General features: G+C 35.2%; 1 protein-coding gene across 4 annotated transcripts in view; it reads left to right on the top strand.

The window, feature by feature from the left end:
- The window catches only part of THEMIS (thymocyte selection associated), a 211,569-nt gene that overhangs the window by 65,799 nt on the left and 129,361 nt on the right, over positions 1-16,409 (top strand). Inside the window, exons 2-3 of one of the 4 annotated variants that reach the window (XM_012505917.2) lie at positions 815-939; positions 5,571-5,751. The exons of the other annotated variants lie outside the window; for them this stretch is intronic. The gene's annotated coding sequence lies outside the window, so the exon portion shown is untranslated. The remainder of the gene's footprint in view (positions 1-814; positions 940-5,570; positions 5,752-16,409) is intronic. 4 annotated transcript variants of the gene reach the window in all.

Below are 16,409 nucleotides of genomic sequence, written 5' to 3'. Positions count from 1 at the left end.
GCACTGGTCAGGGTATAGTTTCTTTTTTCAAAGAGAACTCCTAGATATTGATGAAAGGGATCCAGATACAAAGATAATTCTTCTACATCAGCACTAGGGAGAAAGAGAGAAATCAAGGACACTAATGTTATTCAAAAATTTTAATAGCAGCATCTCTTTATTTATACTACATTTAAAACTATTTAAGTTCCCAATTAGATTTTCAACTTAAAAAGTCAAATGGTATTTTAAAACATTCTTCCTCATTTGTAAATTTCCCAAACTTCCTTTTGCTATTGATTTCTAATTTTATTCTATTATGGTCAGATGACATACTTCGTATGACTCAATCCTTTTAAATTTTTTGAGACTTGTTTTTTTGGACTAATATATGATCTAGAGAATGTTCTGTATTCACTTGAGAAGAATGTATTTTCTATTTTTGTTGGGTAAGTGTTCTACAGATGTCTGTTGGTTTATGTGTATTGTTCAAGTCTTCTATTTCTTTGTGTATCTTCTATCTAGTTTCAGTCATTATTGAAAGTGAAGTGTTGACGTTTCCAGCTACTATTGTTGAATTGTTTATTTTCCCTTCAATTCTGTCAGCTTTTGCTTCATGCATTTGCAGGCTCTGATGGTAGGAGTGTATGTATTTGTAATTGTTATCTCTTCTTGATGGAGTGACCCTTTTATCATTATATAGTATTCTTTGACTCTAGAAGCAATTGTTGTTTTAAAGTCTATTTTGTCTGGTATTAGTGTAGTCACTCCAGTTTTCTTTCAGTTAATATTTGCAAGGTCTCTCATCTTTTATTCTTTTACTTTCAAACTACAGACAGTCCCCGATGTATGATGACATGATTATAATTTTTCAACTTTACTATGATGCAAAAGCAATATGCGTTCCATAGAAAGCATACATCAAATTTTGAATTTTGCTTTTACTAACGGCAGGCTAATGTAAGTGTTCTGAGCGCATTTAAGGTAGGTTTTGTTTTCAACTCCTTTGGGTAAATACCAAGGAGTGTGATTACTGGACTCTATAGTAAGAGTATGTTTAGTTTAAAGAAACTGCCAAACTATATTCCAAAGTAGCTGTACAATTTTTCATTCCCCAAAAAAATAAATGAGAGTTTCTTTTTTTCCACACCCTCACCAGCATTTGGCTTTGTCAGTATTTTGGATTTTGGACATTTTATAAGTAGACGCCTATGGTATATCGTTGTTTTAATTTGCAATGCCCTGATGGCATGTATTCAGGATATGCTTTTCATATGCTTATTTGCTATCAGTACATCTTCTTTGGTGAAGTGACTGTTCAAGTCTTTTGCTCATTTTTTTAAAAATTGAGTTCTTGTTCTTCTTGTTATGTTTTAAGAGTTCTTTACATATTTTGGGTAACAGTCTTTATCAGATTTGACTCTTGCAAATATTTTCTCCCATTCTGTGGCTTGTCTTCTTATTCTTTTGAGAGTATCATTAGCAGAGATGTTTTTAGTTTTAATGAAGTCTAGGTTATCAATTCTTTCTTTCATGGATTGTGCCTTTGGCGTTTTATCTAAAAGTCACCACTAAATCCAAGGTAGTCTAGGTTTTCTCCTATGTTATTGTATAAGAATTCTGCATTTTACATTTAGGACTGTGATTCATTTTGAGTTAATTTTTATTAAGGGCATAAGATAGGTGCCTGGATTCATTTCTTTTCATATGGGTATCCACTTATTCCAGCATCATCTGTTCAAAATAGTATCTTTACTTCTATTATATTTCCTTTTCCTTTGTCATGAATCAGTTAACCATATTTGCATGAGACTATTCCTGGGCTCTCTATTCTGTTGCATTGATCTATTTGTTTATTCTTTCACCAATACCATCCTGTCTTGATCACTGTTGCTTAGTAGTAAGTCTTGACATCAGGTAGTGCCAGTCCTTTAAATTTGTTTTTCTCCTTCTAAATGGTGTTGGCTATTCTGCGTCTTTTGCCTCTCCATATACATTAGGTAATCTGTTAATATCCACAAAATAATTTGCTGGGATTTTTATTGGGATTGTATTTAATCTATAAATCTAGTTTGGAATAACTAACATCTTGACAATGTTGAGTCTTTCTATTGATTAACATAAAATATCTCTTCATTATTTCAGTTTTTGATGTTTCTCATCAGAATGTTATAGTCTTCCTCATGTTGAGCTTGTACATGTTTTGTTAGATTTATGTCTAAGTATTTTATTGGGGGGGGTGATAATGATAATGTAAATGGTATTACATTTTTTTTTTTTTTTGAGACAGAGCCTCACTCTGTTGCCCAGGCTGGAATGCAGTGGTGCAATCTTGGCTCACTGCAACCTCCACCTCCTGGGTTCAAGCAATTCTCCTGCCTCAGCCTCCTAAGTAGCTGGGACTACAGGCGCCTGCCACCACGACCAGCTAATTTTTGTATTTTTAGTAGAGATGAGGTTTGTTGATGATCACCTGACTGTTAGTATGTGGCTTCAGCAAATGCAAGCTCAAGAAAAAGTCAAGAAGGTAAAGGTTTGCAGAGTTTGACAAGCACACTTTCAGGGTACATACTGGAGCCTTTTTTTTTTTTTAACTAAAATTTGAATGGGGAACTAAACTCCAAATATATACACCACTGGTTGCATCCTATATTAGTATTTTATTTCCATATGTCTCTTTTGTCACCTCAAAAATGTTCAATTATTTTAAAAGAAATAATAAGCAATCTTTTCAGCAATAAATGAAACAAAACATACTGCTTTAGAAGCACAATTTGTTTTTTTAGAAAACACTCCTTCTAGCCGAATCATTTTATGAGCTAGAAAACATGCCAATCTTGCCAAATACAACAAAAATATATCCTATTCGGTAGTTGATTGCATTGTCTCCATAGATTGGTAAATCATGTCATGTGTGGTTTATAGTGAAGTTCCAAATTTCTGGATTACCTCCTGGAAAGATTTGTCCCTCTTTCAGTGTTATGAAGCATGAATAATGAATATATTCTCTTAGTCATGAGAAATAGCCTGAGAGTGTTTCAATACCATTTTTATGATGAACGTTGATTTTTTTTTTCCCAAACAGCAAGTTCACATTGTCTCTAAATGATATGGTGAAGGAAGACTGTAGTTGCATCTATAAAACCACCCTTAAAATTATAAGACCAGATAAAGACATTTTTCTGTTTTAATATTTAGACTATATGAATTTTGTTTTTGTGTAGGAATTTTGTTTCAGGAGGTAGCAGACATGAAGGAAATGTTTGAGATGGAACATCCTCTACTACCCTTTACCCTATCCTGTCCATAACACACACCCAAATGAAGATACCAGTGATGTACCAGACATTGTTCTTAATATTTTTACATATAAAACTTTTCTAAACACTTTTATGTGTATATAAATTACTAATTGAATTCAACTTCACAGATGAGAAAACAGAATCACCAAGTAATTTGCCCCAAATCACATAGCAAGTGGTTACGCTGAGTCTGCCCTAGCACTGTCCAATAAAAATATAATATGAACCTCATATGTGATTTTAAATGTTCAATATCCACATTTCCTACTTATATATATCTGCATAATAAGTCGTGTCTAAATTCGGCAACTTAAAACAATGAACATTTCTCACATAATTTATGAGGTTGAGGAATCAGGAGTGCTTTAGATGCTATAGTTCTGCCTTAGGGTCTTTTATGGAGTTGCATTGAAGCCGTAGCCAGGGAATGCAGTCTCTGAAGATTTGACTGTGATTTGGAGATCCACTTCCAAGTTCATTCACATGGCTGTTCTGGGAGGCTTCAGTTCTTTACCACATGGTCCTCTCCATAGGGCTATCACTGACTTAGTGATCTGAGAGTGAGAGCAAGCCCAAGACTGAAACCAGTCTTCTATGGCCTAATCTCAGAAGTGACATACCATCACTTCTACCATACTCTTTTGATCATACAGATCAATGCTAGTGCAATCTGGGAGGGGACTGAACAAGGGTGTGACCACCAGGAGGGAGAAATAACTGGGTACCATCTTGGAGGCTACCTGGCACACATATCTTTCTTTAAAAATTAAAAAAGAAAGGTGACATTAATTTTAGTATGTTTTATTTAAAAATGTGTATCTAGGATATTATACTTTCAACAACTTATTAATATAAAATTATCGAGATATTTTACATTCTTTTCATGCTAACCCTTTAAAATCTGATATATGTTTTCCACTTATAGTACATCTCCATTTAGACTGTCCAAATTCAAGTAGCCACATTTCAAATGCTCAGCACAATGGCTACGTTAATGGTACTCTATTGGAAATAACAGATCTGAACAGTATGTATAAGTCCAGATTTGCGTTCTGAAGCACTTCTTGCTTAATCATAGAAAAAAAAAAGGTGATATTTTTGTCAATCAACATTAATGCCATAATAAGGAATTTTTCTACTATATGCCGTAGCATTGTAATGTTAAAAAGATTTGAACTAATATCACTCCTAGAACAAGAGGAAACAGAAATTTTTAGATGAATGTTAGAAAATTTACTAAATTCACTAAATAGAAAATTTCTTTCATATGTTTCATGGATTTAAACCATGTATTAAAAACAAGCTTTGGGCCATGCTTCCTACTTAAATTAATTTCTACCGGATAAGAGGATTTCATCTATCAAGTTGTCAAGAAACTCTTAAGTAGCCAGGTAGCTACTAGGCTGATACCACCCTTCCATGAATTACATCACTAAGGAGACAGTGAGCCCAAGTTGCACAGCAGGCAGCATAAGCTTCATGTCTCAGAGGTTGTCTTTGACCCCCAAGACCCCCAGGGTGACATAGGGGGTTGCTGAACACATAATTGGGGAACCCTGGGCTTACAAACTCCAAACATATAAGGGGTTGCTGGCGAACTGCCAACCTTTGCCCTCCATGAAAAATTATATTTATTACCCTGGAATGTAAAATAATTCCTTTGAGGTGAGGAGAAAGACTTTACTATCCTAGAATGTCTCTGGGGAGGGAGACATTCTCTTATCATTTTTATACTAGTTGAAAAGAAACCTGCTGCCTCTAGCTCCCGAGGCATATAGAAATGCCACGGAGAATTCTCAGAATTCCAACATGATTATATCCCTTAAGCCATAAGACTTTTAAAAAAATCATTTTTATTATACATGTGAAAACTTCAGAAAAGTATTAAAATAACTGATGACAGAAATTGAATTAATAGAATTGTTTCTATAAGAAATTAATTAAGACTAAATGGCTAAAATTTATAAAATCTGCTCCTTTATGCCTGGGTACCAAATATGTAATACACTAACATTGCTAATTCTAATACATTAACAATGACTATTGTTTGATTTGGAGAATTATATACTCCACTAACAGAAAATATGTATTACATTCAATTGTCATTCATTGTATTTTCATCTACTATTGCAATGATCTATCTTTCATCCTTAACTACTTTATGATTGTAGCTGATTTTTTTATTTGACTAAAATATAAGTTTCTAAAGGACCTGATAGGAAAATTATTATGCAAAAAATAGTATACATTTGCTAGCTTTAAATAACCTTTCAATTTTCTGTTTTTTAGGGACTTTTGTTAAAAGAAGCAAAGAATGTAAGTCAGAAGTTGCTACTGTTTTTCCATCTGGATGTTATGATAAAACATGACTCAGAGCAGCCGTAAATAGAGCTCCCTGCCTTTTAGCTAATTCACTATCCAAGGAATCAGGGGCTATTTTTCCAAATTTTCTGGGTCAACTTCTCTTAAGGTACCTATTTCCCACTGTGCTCACTTAAGCAAAGTAAACTCAGCTGTGTCTACCTTACAACATCTTTTCCTTGACAAAAAGGGGTATTTTGTATAAACTATGCAAGAAAATGTGAATTAGTCAGTGTGCAAAAGAAATTCAGGCTTTTAAAGTAATTTTAAGATCTATTTCTTGGCCTATTTTTGTTTTCTTGCTTTTTAGTACATGATCAGATTTTTCTCTGCATCCTTGGTCTTTCGATAACTACCATGTATATTAGCCAAAAGACAAACAGATTTTACAGTTCTAGGTTAAAATGATTCTGTTACTCACCTATGTGCATTTTAATATCAGATCAGAATTCTGTCAGAAAGATCATTTTAAAGGAGGCTGTTCCACAGCTGGTGCTGTTCTATAAGTTTTCCTAGTATTAATGTTTTATCTCCATCTTCTAAAATCTATCTCATCAATCCTGATTCTTACCATCCCTCTTTCTTACAGGCACAATTCTAAAAGCTTTTTATGATGTTACCTTAACAGTACCAGCAGGGAAGGACTCTCATGAGAGGAACTAGATTGCCTTTAAACAGTTGGATCTTCTGTTTCTTGCATCTTAGCTGAACATTGGTAGAGCACATTTCTATAATTATACACAATTACATTTTAGGATTTAAAGGTTCTACCGTTGGAATGCAAGCAGAGTTTCCCTATACTTCCTGACCCCCAACACACCATATATGGCAGCCTTCCCCACCATCAACATACAACACTAGGGTGGTACATTTGTTGCAAGTAGTGAACCTTCATTGTCACATCATCTTCACTCAAAGTTCATCGTTTATATTTGGGTTCACTTTTGGTGTTGTACATTCTATGGGTTTTGATAAATGTAGAATGACACGTATCCACTTTGATATATCATACAGAATAGTTTCACCACCCTAAAAATCCCTTGTGCTCCGCCTTCTCATTCCCCTCTCTCCTCTAATCCCTGGTAACCACTGATCCTTTTCCTGTCTCCATATTTTGCCTTTTTCAGAGCGTCATATAGTTGGAATCATATAGTATGTAGACTTTAAAGATTGACTTCTTTCACTTACTGATATGTATTTAAGGTTCTTACATGGCTTTTCATGATGTGATAAGTCATTTCTTTTTAGTGCCGAGTAATATTTCATTGTCTGGATGTGCCACAGTTTATCCATTCACCTACTGAAGGGCATCGTTACTACTTCCAAGCCTTGGCAATTATGAATAAGGCTGCTATAAACATTCATATGCAGGATTTTGTGTGAAGATAAAGAACCCGAGTTTTTAAAGCTATAAGATGTATTTATTTTTCTGTTTTTCGAGTAACACATGCACATTGTAGAAAATTAGAAAATGGGAGAAAATGCAGGGAAGTAAATAAAACTCACTATAATATCATCACCAGAGTCATCTAGCATTAACATTACATATATTTATTTCTGCTGTTTTCCAGTACATTGTACACATGCATACATATAGACACATGTTTTAGCATAAGGGGAAAAATTCTTATTCTGAGGACTTGCCTGTGTCATTAAATATTCTTCAAAGCATAATTTGTATTTTCTAGATAATAGTCCCTCACATGCATATTCCATAATGTATTCAATCCATCCTGAACATGGCCATTTATACAATTTGTACTGTGATGAACAGCCTTTTAAACTAAAATTTTGTCTGCATTTCTGATTATTATAATAATCTTATATACATAGAAGTAAAAATGTTTTTAAAGATCTGATACATATTGTCAATCACATTTCATAAAGGCTCTACTAATCTGCATTCCAACCAGGAACTTTTAAGAAGGCCAATCTAACTGCTTTTTTTTTTTTTTTGAGAAGGAGGCTGGAGTGCAGTGGCGCGATCTCGGCTCACTGCAAGCTCCGCCTCCCGGGTTCGCGCCATTCTCCTGCCTCAGCCTCTCCGAGTACCTGGGACTACAGGCGCCCGCGACAACGCCCTGCTAATTTTTTTTGTATATTTAGTAGAGACGGGGTTTCACCGTGGTCTCGATATCCTGACCTCGTGATCCGCCTGCCTCGGCCTCCCAAAGTGCTGGGATTACAAGCGTGAGCCACCGCGCCCGGCCTCGAACTGCTTTTTTAAGGGTGTGACTTAACTTGTCCTTCCCATCTCATTTTTTGAGTTAATAGCATTATAACAATTTCCACATAACAACATTCACCTGTTTAAAATATACAGTTAAATGGCTTTTAGTATCCCTGTCTCCATTTTTTTGGAAACATGAAATTTTAAATCTTCAGCATCCTTGAAAATGGCAGCGCCTGACAAACCTGGCAGAGGGTCACACTGTCAATGATGCCCTGTAGTCAGGTAGGGGAACCAAGATGTGCAGTGCTTAGGTGAGTCATGCAAGGGAAGAGTTGTTCTTGTAAGGGTGTTTGTTTTGACCTATTTAACTTCTTTCTAGAATTGTGAGTAAGTAAACATGGCCAGAAATGAATGAAATAAAAAATTTTTAGAAATGAGTTGTTAATTGGCTGGGCATAGTGGCTCATGCCTGTGATCTCAGCTCTTTGAAAGGCTTAGGTGGGAGGATGGCATGAACCCAGGAGTTCCAGGCTGCAGTGATCTGTGACTCCACCACTACACTCCAGCCTGGGTGAAAGCAAGACTCCATCTCAAACAAATTGAAAATTAAAAAAAGAGATGATAATCATTATTTGCAAATAGTAACATTACCCTGAAAAACAGAGTATCAAATGAGACAAAATATTGAAACTTGGTAAGACGACAAGATGAACAAATATGTAAAACAACTGTATGTCCATAAAGGAATATATTCTTACATATAAGAATACATATAGCTATAATTTTCCATTTATAAACACTTAGAATATATAGGGGTAACATATTTTATAACTTTAACTCATTTATTTACTTAAAAAGTATTATACAAGTTTACTTATTTATTAAAAATAAACAGACTTATGTGCTTGAATCAGAAAACTGAATATTATAAATATATCAATTACATATGAATTAATTTATATTCAACATAATGCAGAATAAAATTTCCATATTATAATCGTAATTATTACTATGTTGCCTCTTGAGACAGTAATTGTAAAAATCACTTGGGAGAATAAACAAGTGAACATATTCAAGCAAATATTTTAAAAATAGGACAATGAGGGAGTACTTGTCCTGCCAACATTAATGCCTGATACAAACTTATAATAAATGGTACTATATGTTGCTTACAGAAAATAAAAAACTGCATCAATAAATTACTTTAACAATAGTGGTACTAGTTGTTATAGAAGCGTCACAGCAATGTTTTTAATTTGACTCTAGTGCCATGCACTTAAGCATTTGTTTATAGCTCAGAAACAGACTTTAATGTAGAGTATTATTTTCTGTTTGTTAAAGTTTTTACTGCACATCTGGGTTTAAGGGAAGAATTATTTAGTAAATTGTTCTAGTATAGTTAATAATGTAGCAAACAATAGATCAGATTGGATCATCAACATTGTACCACATAGCAAAAGAAATTTGAAATAGATGAAAACACTACATTTTAAGGAAAACTATCTTATGTCTATATTTGAAACAACTTTCAAGTTGCAAATGTAATAGACAACCATAAGGAAACAATATATTTGAATACATAAAATGAAACTTTCTGTCATAAAGTAAAAAATTGAAGAAATGTTTAATAGCAAAGGAAAATAACTCAATTTTTAAAAGACTAAATGTCACTGAAATGAAAAACAGAAAAATCAATAAAAATTCTAGTAGAACACTAATAGGAAAATGGACAAAGCTTAGAAGAAATTCAAATGGTTTATAATTGTGTAGAAATTAGTTTGTACTAACACAATAACAACTTTTCCACCTATATAGCTATCTAAGCTTTTGCATTTATGAAGTTGGGAAAAATATTGTCAAAGGGTTACCCTTAAACCTAACTGAGGAGTGTATCCTTCCTGAAAATAAATTTTATAATAGATTGAGTAGCTTCTTTGAAAATACATGTAATATATTTTGAATTCCATCTACATCTTATGCATGTACAGAGATAATTATTGATGACACAGGTACATTTAGTCTTGGTTCTGCCATCCTGGAACTAGTACTCTGCTGAGAAAAGAGCCTTTATAATGTTTAAAGCTTTAACTCAGTGCTTCCACTTGTCGAATCAACTCCAAAGAAATAATCGTTTTAGAATTATTTGTAAGAGGAAAATAATAGAATCAACTTAAATGCCCAACAGTGAGGAATCGGGTAAGTTATGATACATTCGTTACAACATATTATTCATCTATTAACAACTATATTTGTGAAAAATATTGTAAAGCATGGGGTTTATTCATGGTTCAGTATTAAATGAGATAAGTAGGATTCAAATGAAGTGTCTATAATAGAGTTTCAACATTGTTTAAAACATTTTTATCTCTCTATATATATCAAGTTGAAAAATGTCAGTAAAAGCAGCTGTTTCAGTCCGGTGAGAATGAGTGATTTTAATTTTATTTTAAATTTGTTAGATTTTTTTTTGAGAATATATATATATGCATACATATATACACATACTACACACACATACAGAGAAACACAAACACACAAATAAAAATTTAGGCTGGGTTCCTTGGTGTGTTTTAGTGCTTTGATTTAACAATTTCCTCATATATAAAGTAGGGAAAACATTAATAGCGTTTATCTTACAAAATTCTTCAGAGGATCAAATAAATTAAATGGGGAGATTAGCCTACGACAGATCATGGCACATAACATGTACCCAATAACAGTGTCAATATTGTTTTTCTCATTATTATTATCTTTTAAAAATTTGGAGGGGCAGGCCGGGCGCGGTGGCTCACGCTTGTAATCCCAGCCCTTTGGGAGGCCGAGGCAGGCGGATCACAAGGTCAGGAGATCGAGACCACAGTGAAACCCCGTCTCTACTAAAAATACAAAAAAAAAAATTAGCCGGGCGTGGTGGCGAGCGCCTGTAGTCCCAGCTACTCGGAGAGGCTGAGGCAGGCGAATGGCGTGAACCCAGGAGGCGGAGCTTGCAGTGAGCCGAGATCGCGCCACTGCACTCCAGCCTGGGCGACAGAGCGAGACTCCGTCTCAAAAAAAAAAAAAAAAAAAAAAAAAAAAAAAAAAAATTTGGAGGGGCTCCTCTGTTTCATGAGCCCCAGCATGGGTAGGCCTTGAATTTTCTCATTGCAGCTCTATTCTTCTTCTTATGAAGTAACTTCCTTCTGGCTTTTTGCAGTAGCTGGTCTATTATTCTTAGTTTTTGATGATGTGGTAAGTTTTCATCATTTTCTATCATTTTCTGTGTCTTTTTGTGTATACCTTATATTAGAAGGTCAGGGACGGCCATGTCCAGGGCTGCCAGACAGCCAGCATTTAAACCCCTCTTAATCAAACACAAACCTTGGAAAACCCCAATTTGTTTATCTGCAGTGTCTAAAGTGATCAACAATAGCAGTTCCAAATGCTGTGCTCTTTCCTGGAAGTGACTGTCTGGGCCAATCTCTGAATAGTTTTGAGGCAGTTCCATAGGAGTTACTTGCACGAGATCCCCCAGTGCTCTGAAGAAATTCATCTCAGAGCTGCTCAGGTGTTCGCGCTGACCAGGTACCAGGTCAAAGCTTCCAGAGAGGACTGTCAGGGGCCAGTAAGCTCCTGTCCAAGTCAAATCCACTGGGAGAATTGTGAGTTAGCCAGTTCATGAGCTCAGTGCTGATTTTAGGCAGGATTTTCAAATTCATGCTATTGAAGTTAGTTTTATTGCCTAGTGATATGGAACCAAAAGAATGTGCTTAGAGAGAAAATGTTCCTTTTTATATACTGGTGAATTTAGAAAAACAAAAGTTCGGTTTTCTTTATTGTGCAAATCAAAATCTATTTAAATCCTAAGCCCTAACGTTAATTTAATACTTATGGTTACATTGGGAAATTATACCTCTTTCTAATTTAAATTTAATGTAAACTGATTTTTAATTGTTTTGTATAACCACGGGTAACAGATTTTTTTGAACACTGCACGATAAAAATCAGCAAGTATGTCAGACAAAGCACAATGTTACAAGGAAACACCACAGCATATGTTGACAGTTATAGAAGGGTTGCTGCTGTTTTCACCCTTCACACCAGAATAATTTTTTCAATATTTACCTCCCATGTGTAGAGAGAGAAACATATGGGGCTTTACATAATCATAAGCATAAACAGGTGGCTACTTAGGTACATTTAATTTGCAGGCAACATCGATACTGAACAACACAATCAGCTCCACATGGCTCCCGAACTCTTTCTACTAACATTCCATTAACAAAATTAAGATCATTAAAATAGAGGGAGAGTATAGTCCTCCCTCAACTGGCTTCAGCTACCTTTCAGAGTCATGAATAAAACACTTTTTCAAAAATGCCTTGGCATTTTGCTGTTTCCTTTGTTCAAGGGAACTTCAGTAACTGTGTATAATGTATGCCTTGTGAATAACAATGAGCAGCATAATATTTGCATTTAACATGTGCTTACATCTTTTATTCTCCCTATAATCTGCTCATTATGGGCATAAAATTATGATGGTTAAATTCTAAGTAATTTATCAAAGCATGGGGTCGGACTAGCTCCTCAAAATAACCCGGAAATATTTCTCCAAAGGCAGTCCACCTAAAGAGGTCACCTGAGGCTCATTTCCATATTCAAACATGCTGGTGAAATCTGTGGAAATTATCAATGCTGGAAATTTTTGCTCAATCTGTGCCAGATGCTGAGCTGTAGATTCCATATATTTTGTTATCTCGATTTTGATCCAGCCTAGAATATCTAGCTTGTCCTCGTTGGCACTGAACTTACATAGGTACTAATTTTTCTGACCTTAGAACCATCCTACAGTGGCTTAGAATCCCAGAGTAAAGGCAAATGAGGAGATTTAATAACCACTATGTTTTTAATCATTTGGTGCTTACTAGGTGTTAAGTACTATCTAATCATGTTACCTGTATTAGCTTATTTAATCACCACAATGACTTTATGTGGTAGGTGATAGAATTTTTCTCATTTTATGAAAAATGAAATTGTAGCCGTGAGACTTTAAATTCTGAAGTATACACATTAAGGAAGGGGCCGAGGCCAGAATTAAAACCCAGGCTAATAGGAATTGTCAAGCCATAATCTTAACCACCCCACTCTATTTGTGTTCCCTTTATCCTGAAAGTTCTACTGCCCCAAATCACCTAGGGACCGGGAGTCCTGAAAATTCTACCTAAAATCACCTAGGGCTAGGAACAGCAAATATGTGGTATTGTGGAGATCCTCTTAACAATGCTTTGTGAGAGGTTTGGGGGTGCCTAAGGTCTGTGGAGGTTCTTTCTAGCCCCGATACCTTATGTGTCTTCTCAAAACACGAGGAGCAGTGCTCTGCAGAACTAATGAGCATCTAGGGAACTGTGTTGACAGCAACGTTATGAAAATAACAATTTCTCACATTCTCTCGCCTCATCGTAGGTCTATTACTCACTCTCGCTGCCCGGGAGAGAGAAAGTTTTAACATGAACAAGTGTATGGCACATTTATTAATAAGCTGCGATTACAATAAAGCTTTAGGCCTAGATATCAGATTATATCATTTGATCTTAAGAGCTAACATCATTAATATGTAATTTGTTAAGCATCCCAAATGTGTTAGGTTTTGCAGTCACTCCTTTCAAGGAGTTTAAATGTTACTGGGAAAGTTTGTTTGTTTTCCCCATGCAATGGTTGAACCAAAGAGGTAAAAGTGAATTGAAAGATTTTATCATATATTCTTTTACCTCTGCAGGTTAAAGAAATATGAAAAACTATTAATAGCTACTGCAGACAGTTTCAATTCAAGTATTATTATTATTACTATTATTGTTTTGTGATGGAGTCTCACTCTGTTGCCCAGGCTGGAGTGCAGTGACATGATCTTGGCTCACTGCAACCTTCGTCTCCTAGGTTCAAGCAATTCTCGTGCCTCAGCCTCCCTAGCAGCTGGGACTACAGGCGTGCACCACCATGCCCAGCTATTTTTTTTTTTTTTTTGTATTTTTAGTCAAGACGGGGTTTCATCATGTTGGCCAGGCTGGCCTCGAACTCCTGACCTCAAATGATTTGTCCCCCCCTTGGCCTCCCAAAGTACTGGGATTACAGGCGTGACTCACCACGCCTGGCCCCAAGTCAATTATTAATGTAAAGACATTTGAACATAGGCATTCTATAGTTTCACTTAGTTTCCCTCAACATTTTAATAAACTTCCTCACCATCTTTGACATATGTTCTGCCCTCCCAAATACTCAGTTAAATTACTGTGTATCGTTTCTTTATCACACACTTTAACTTCCCCCACATTGCTTATTTCTGCTCTTGAAGACTCTTCTTTGGAGATTGTTGGAGTCACTCATTAGTTGATGATGTTCAATGATCTATAATTGACACCAAAATCTGGAGACTCTTCTCGGTTCAGACTATTATTATTTTATAGTCCAATACTTTGAGGATTTTGAACTTTTTTCTTTGATAGATTTATAGAATATACCGACTTAAACATCCTCGTTATTATATATTTGTCATATATATTTCTCATTTCACATGTTTCTTGTGGCTTTTCTGTCACTGTGTTACATTCCCAAGACAAGTTTCAGGTTGGTATATTCTACAAATGTATCTTTTTCAAGACTACCCCAAATCCAGTGTTTCCATTAGAAGTTCTAGCTCATCTCTATTCATCTTTAGATTGAAATGGTGTGCATGAAATAACTTATCAAAGCCTTCAAAGTAGGACCAGAGATTATTATTGTTCTTCTCACACCGTGGCATCTGGGGAAGGCCGATCCATGTAAAGAGAGGGCTGGCTAGTGAGACCCATAAACATGTTATTCTCATGAGCAATGTCCTTGTAAGTCATACACGCAACAGGGAGGCAAGACTGGCTTGGTGGCAGGATGCAAAACTTGGATGTCAAAGCTCAGATTGAGATTCCAGAGCTACGACTACCAGTTGTAAAAATTGTAACTATTTTCATATCCCCCTATAGTAATAATATTTCTTTCATTGTCCTCAGAAGATTATTGTAAGGATAAATGATGCATATGAAAAAGTTTTCAAACTTGTAAATTTCTAAACAAATTTCAGTTGTTGCAATTACTGTTAATAACAACTGCAAATCATTAAGAATGGGTTAAAAATATGAACTCACTCAAAACCTAAGATTCAAGGAAAAGACTTGAAAGACTACATTCATTTGTTAATTAATTTTTAACAGCTCGATCTATTGCATTTCCCATGATTTTTGTTAGTTAAGTGACGTGTTTTTTTAATGAACAATGTCTCCTAATTCAAAAATAACAATAAAATTCCTTTTGAGAACTAACATGCCAGGTGTGATGGCTCACACCTGTAATCCCAGCACTTTGGAAGGCTGAGGCAGGCAGATCACCTGAGGTCAGGAGTTCAAGACCAGTCTGGCCAACATGGCGAAACCCTGTCTCTATTAAAAATACAAAAATTAACTGGGTATGGTGGTGCACACCTGTAATCCCAGCTACTCGGGAGGCTGAGGCAGGAGAATCGCTTGAACCTGGGAGTCAGAGGTTGCAGTGAGCCGAAATCGTACCACTGCACTCCAGCCTGGGAGACAGAGCAAGACTCCATCTTAAAAAAACAAACAAACAAAAAGACAAAAAGAGATCTGACAATCCTAGGTGGAAATAGACATCTATTTTCATCTGTTAACTTCTTTTATAAAGGTTGCATATTGGCTTATTTTAATAACTTGATTACTCAAGTCTTGGAATGTGTCTTGTCTTTCTTTGGAAGAATAACAAAGCATATTTATCCCAGTATAAAACTATTGTACACTTTGAGAAAAAGATGAAAAAAAAGTTGGTCACATTTAGATTTAATCAGTCCCAGTGGTGCTTTAGTTTATATTTAACTTTCTTCATTGTGAAACTGAAATTCCAATATGGCATCATATTAAAACAACAACTACAACATGTCCTAGTTTTTATGGCTTCCAATGGCTGTTTTTAAAAAGGAATGATTTGGATTGGCTGCAATAGTATATGAAGAGATAAGTTAATCAAATATTTTTCCTATATTGTGCCAGTTTAGTATGCTAAACTGTGTACTTCATCATCTTTTCAGGAAAAGCACACAGATTCACAGACACATTATTCTTGCAGTAGAGACATCCAGCAAGACAGCTCTGAATAGTGTGATTAACTGAAATAATGATGGCCCTTGTGGTTTTAGCCTTTTCCTACTTCATAATATTTTAGGTCTGTTATTACCTTAGGTGAGCTCTATTCCCCAAGAAAGATGATGCCAAATTAATTCTTCTGTGACTTATGTCATCGATATAGCTAGGATAAAAATAAAACTATGTGTCTCTACCTTTTATGAGATTTTAGGTAGGTATTTTAAAAAAAACTTATTTCACAAAAACTGCTGAATTTTCTATACCCTGATAATGATTGTGGACTCTTAGAAATAAGTCTTCACACACAGACAAATGAGATTAAACACACACAGGCACGCACACACACACAAATTCATTTACTGTGGTGCATTCAAGAACACTATTTTATTGAATTCTCCCTGATACAGGATATAATAAAATGAGAAATTCCTTCAAAGT

Source organism: Nomascus leucogenys, chromosome 3 (assembly GCF_006542625.1).
Source record: "Nomascus leucogenys isolate Asia chromosome 3, Asia_NLE_v1, whole genome shotgun sequence".
Classification (NCBI taxonomy): Eukaryota; Metazoa; Chordata; class Mammalia; order Primates; family Hylobatidae; genus Nomascus; species Nomascus leucogenys.
Note: the sequence above shows the minus strand (reverse complement) of the source record. Positions and strands in the feature narration are given on the sequence as shown.